A 5,453-nucleotide genomic window follows, 5' to 3' on the forward strand; every position below is an offset into this window, starting at 1 on the left:
TGTTTAGTATTTGTTATTCTGTGGAAGGAGGATTCTTTATTTGACGAAATTTACCAGACATTTGTCTTCATTTTACCTCAATACACAAACTTACATGGAAATTAACAGCTATGACTTTACTAACTCTACATCCATGGCTTTCCAACTAGTGTTAGATAATAATAGAAAGAACTTTACAAATTGAAAACAAGTGATCAGTCCTAAGAAGATATAGAGAATAAGCTAAAAATTCACAGTGACTTTTAGCCAGAAGATTAAGAAAAAATGTATTAATATATACCAGATACTGGGATAAACTGGGTTAATTCTGAGAAGTAGATTCAATTATTTACAAAGGGGGTAAGTTAACCTTGCAGCAGTATAGTAACACCAGTTACAGCAGTTGAAATTGGATGACTAGCAACCCGATATCACTTTTTTATACAGCATATGGTGCTACAACAAATTTTTGCAAGTTTGGAGCTACCATAAGTGTGGCTTATATATTCAGTTACTCACATTAAATGTGGTGTATCAGCTCTTTAAATCAACCCCAAATTGTTTGCATGTAATTTTCAAGACAACTATATGTAACTCTGCATTCCTCTGGGGCATCAGAAGAAAATAAAAACAGTGAAGAATTTTGGTCAGGAATGTTATTCTTCACTTGATATATTGCAGCAAATTTTGGATCCAAAATATTATCTGGAGAATGCGGGCATCGATCCCACTACCTCTCGCATGCTAAGCTAGCACTCTACCATTTGAGCTAATTCCCCTTTGATGTTAAAAGCATTTACACCACTCACACCAAGACGACTGGATTACATTTAGAGATAACATCTCAAAAACATCCATTAGCCTCAAGTTTAGTGAAATCCCATTATCGTTGGTATTTAGTACCTTAATGATTTCATAAAATGTTTCCTTCTTTATCACCATTGTGTTGGAGACTTTGCGGGGCTGAGGAAACTGTCCCACATCTGGTGGCACTGTCCCAACTTACTTCCATTGTGGACAGAGATACATTGTCTTACTTAACTTGTCATTGGAATTTTAATGCCCAACTCCCTGTCATATTCCCTTTTATCTCATTATATTTTTGATATTGTAAGAAATGATCCAAGTTAGAAACTTTTATGCAGTTTAAGTTCAGTTCTGCTGGTTCATCTTCCCTTACTGATAATATCCATTAGAAAGCACTTTCACGTGTCTCTGTGGCACAATTGGTTAGCGCATTCGGCTGTTATCTGAAAGGTTGGTAGTTCAAGGCCACCCATGGACGTGTTTAGTATTTGTTATTTTGTGGTATTAGACAAAATTTACCAGGCATTTGTCTTCATTTTACCTCAATACTTAAACTTACATGGAAATTAACAGCTATGACTTTACTAACTCTACATCCATGGCTTTCCAGCTAGTGTTAGATAATACTAGAAAGAACTTTACAAATTGAAAACAAGTGATCAGTCCTAAGAAGATATAGAGAATAAGCTAAAAATTCACAGTGACTTTTAGCCAGAAGAATAAGAAAAATGTATTAATATATACCAGATACTGGGATCCACTGGGTTAATTCTGAGAAGTTGATTCAATTATTTAAAAAGGGAGTAAGTTAATCTTGCAACAGTATAGTAACACAAGTTACAGCAGTTGAAATTGGACCCCTAGCAATCCGATATCACTTTTTTATGTAGCATTATGGGGCTACAACAAATTGGTGCAAGTTTGGAGCTACCATAAGTGTAGCTTATAGTCAGTTACTCACAGGAAATGTTGTGTATCAGCTCTTTGAATCAACCCCAAATTGTTTGCATGTAATTTTCAAGACAACTATATGTAACTCAGCATTCCTCTGGGGCATCAGAAGAAAATAAAAACAGTGAAGAATTTTGGTCAGGAATGTTATTCTTCACTTGATATATTGCAGCAAATTTTGGTTCCAAAATCTTATCTGGAGAATGCGGACTGGATTACATTTAGAAATAACATCTCAAAAACATCCATTAGCCTCAAGTTTAGTGAAATCACATTATAGCTGGTATTTAGTACCTTAATGATTTCATAAAATGTTTCCTTCTTTATCACCATTGTGTTGGAGACTTTGTGGGCCTGAGGAAACTGTCCCACATCTGGTGGCACTGTCCCAACTTACTTCCATTGTGGACAGAATTACATTGTCTTACTTACCTTTTCATTGGAATTTTAATGCCCAACTCCCTGTCATATTCCCTTTTATCTCATTATATTTCTGATATTCCTAAGTTTACCCACAAATTTATAACACATATTTTAAGTGCTAGCAAATGCCATATAGCTTTATATTGAAAAAACTCAGTACCACCATTCTCTATCTTTATTATAAATACAATTTGGCACATCTATCATTGTGAATACATCACCAGAATTTTTCAAAACACTGCAAATAAGTTCTCATATACTTGGATCCTTGGACTAACTGAAATCCCCCTATTTCAACCCTTTTATAACTGGATTGATTCGCCTCCATCATGACTAAGATATTTTCACACCCTGACAAAATTCTCAATTCACAGGGTATAATCCTGTTATTTCTTACTTTGCACAAGTTCATATTATAGTGTCCATTTGTAAGAAATGATCCAAGTTAGAAACTTTTAAGTAGTTTAAGTTCAGTTCTGCTGGTTCATCTTCGCTTACTGATAATATCCATTAGAAAGCACTTTCATGTGACTCTGTGGCGCAATTGGTTAGCGCGTTCGGCTGTTAACTGAAAGGTTAGTAGTTCAAGACCACCCAGGGATGTGTTTAGTATTTGTTATTTTGTGGTATTAGACAAAATTTACCAGGCATTTGTCTTCATTTTACCTCAATACACAAACTTACATGGAAATTAACAGCTATGACTTTACTAACTCTACATCCATGGCTTTCGAGCTAGTGTTAGATAATACTAGAAAGAACTTTACAAATTGAAAACAATTGATCAGTTCTAAGAAGATATAGAGAATAAGCTAAAAATTCACAGTGACTTTTAGCCAGAAGAATAAGAAAAATTTATTAATATATACCAGATACTGGGATCCACTGGGTTAATTCTGAGAAGTGGATTCAATTATTTAAAAAGGGGGTAAGTTACCTTGCAAATGTCTAGTAATACCAGTTACAGCAGTTGAAATTGGACCCCTAGTAACACCATATCACTTTTTTATGCAGCATTATGGGGCTACAACAAATTGGTGCAAGTTTGGAGCTACCATAAGTGTGGCTTATAGTCAGTTACTCACAGGAAATGTGGTGTATCAGCTCTTTGACTCAACCCCAAATTGTTTGCATGTAATTTTCAAGACAACAATATGTCACTCCGCATTCCTCTGGGGCATCAGATGAAAATAAAAACAGTGAAAAATTTTGGTCTGGAATGTTATTCTTCACTTGATATATTGCAGCAAATTTTGGTTGCAAAATCTTATCTGGAGAATGCAGACTGGATTACATTTAGAAATAACATCTCAAAAACTTCCATTAGCCTCAAGTTTAGTGAAATCCCATTATCGTTGGTATTTAGTACCTTAATGATTTCATAAAATGTTTCCTTCTTTATCACCATTGTGTTGGAGACTTTGTGGGGCTGAGGAAACTGTCTCACATCTGGTGGCACTGTCCCAACTTACTTCCATTGTGGACAGAGATACATTGTCTTACTTACCTTCTCATCGGAATTTTAATGCCCAACTCCCTGTCATATTCCCTTTTATCTCATTATATTTCTGATATTCCTAAGTATACCCACAAATTTATAACACATATTTTAAGTGCTAGCAAATGCCATATAGCTTTATATTGAAAAAACTCAGTTCCACCATTCTCTATCTTTATTATAAATACAATTTGGCACATCTATCATTGTGAATACATCACCAGAATTTTTCATAACACTGCAAATAAGTTCTCATATACTTGGATCCTTGGACTAACTGAAATCCCCCTATTTCAACCCTTTTATAACAGGATTGATTCGCCCCCATCATGACTAAGATATTTTCACACCCTGACAAAATTCTCAATTCACAGGGTATAATCCTGTTATTTCTTACTTTGCACAAGTTCATATTATAGTGTCCATTTGTAAGAAATGATCCATGTTAGAAACTTTTAAGTAGTTTAAGTTCAGTTCTGCTGGTTCATCTTCGCTTACTGATAATATCCATTAGAAAGCACTTTCATGTGTCTCTGTGGCGCAATTGGTTAGCGCGTTCGGCTGTTAACTGAAAGGTTGGTGGTTCAAGCCCACCCAGGGACGTGTGTAGTATTTGTTATTATGTGGCTGGAGGATTATATTTTTGACAAAATTTCCATGGCATTTGTCATCATTTTACCTCAATACACAAACTTACATGGAAATTAACAGCTATGACTTTACTAACTCTACATCCATGGCTTTCCAGCTAGTGTTAGATAATACTAGAAAGAACTTTACAAATTGAAAACAATTGATCAGTTCTAAGAAGATATAGAGAATAAGCTAAAAATTCACAGTGACTTTTATCCAGAAGAATAAGAAAAATTTATTAATATATACCAGATACTGGGATCCACTGGGTTAATTCTGAGAAGTGGATTCAATTATTTAAAAAGGGGGTAAGTTACCTTGCAAATGTCTAGTAATACCAGTTACAGCAGTTGAAATTGGACCCCTAGTAACACCATATCACTTTTTTATGCAGCATTATGGGGCTACAACAAATTGGTGCAAGTTTGGAGCTACCATAAGTGTGGCTTATAGTCAGTTACTCACAGGAAATGTGGTGTATCAGCTCTTTGAATCAACCGCAAATTGTTTGCATGTAATTTTCAAGACAACTATATGTCACTCCGCATTCCTCTGGGGCATCAGAAGAAAATAAAAACAGTGAAGAATTTTGGTCAGGAATGTTATTCTTCACTTGATATATTGCAGCAAATTTTGGTTCCAAAATATTATCTGGAGAATGCGGGAATCGATCCCACTAGCTCTCGCATGCTAAGCGAGCACTCTATCATTTGAGCTAATTCCCTTTGATGTTAAAAGCATTTACACCACTCACACCAAGAGGACTGGAGTACATTTAGAGATAACATCTCAAAAACATCCATTAGCCTCAAGTTTAGTGAAATCCCATTATCGTTGGTATTTAGTACCTTAATGATTTCATAAAATGTTTCCTTCTTTATCACCATTGTGTTGGAGACTTTGTGGGGCTGAGGAAACTGTCCCACATCTGGTGGCACTGTCCCAACTTACTTCCATTGTGGACAGAGATACATTGTCTTACTTACCTTCTCATTGGAATTTTAATGCCCAACTCCCTGTCATATTCCCTTTTATCTCATTATATTTTTGATATTGTAAGAAATGATCCAAGTTAGAAACTTTTATGCAGTTTAAGTTCAGTTCTGCTGGTTCATCTTCCCTTACTGATAATATCCATTAGAAAGCAATTTCACGTGTCTCT

The 5,453-nt window shown here is 35.2% G+C and overlaps 1 non-coding gene across 1 annotated transcript; it reads left to right on the plus strand.

The window, feature by feature from the left end:
- Positions 1-4,187: 4,187 nt before the first annotated feature.
- Positions 4,188-4,261, plus strand: TRNAN-GUU (transfer RNA asparagine (anticodon GUU)). Its single transcript has one exon. It is a non-coding gene; the product is annotated as a tRNA-Asn (tRNA).
- The last annotated feature ends 1,192 nt before the right edge of the window (positions 4,262-5,453 follow it).

The sequence above is a fragment of the Taudactylus pleione genome, unplaced genomic scaffold (assembly GCF_031769625.1).
Source record: "Taudactylus pleione unplaced genomic scaffold, aTauple2 ptg000174l, whole genome shotgun sequence".
In the NCBI taxonomy this organism is placed as follows: domain Eukaryota; kingdom Metazoa; phylum Chordata; class Amphibia; order Anura; family Myobatrachidae; genus Taudactylus; species Taudactylus pleione.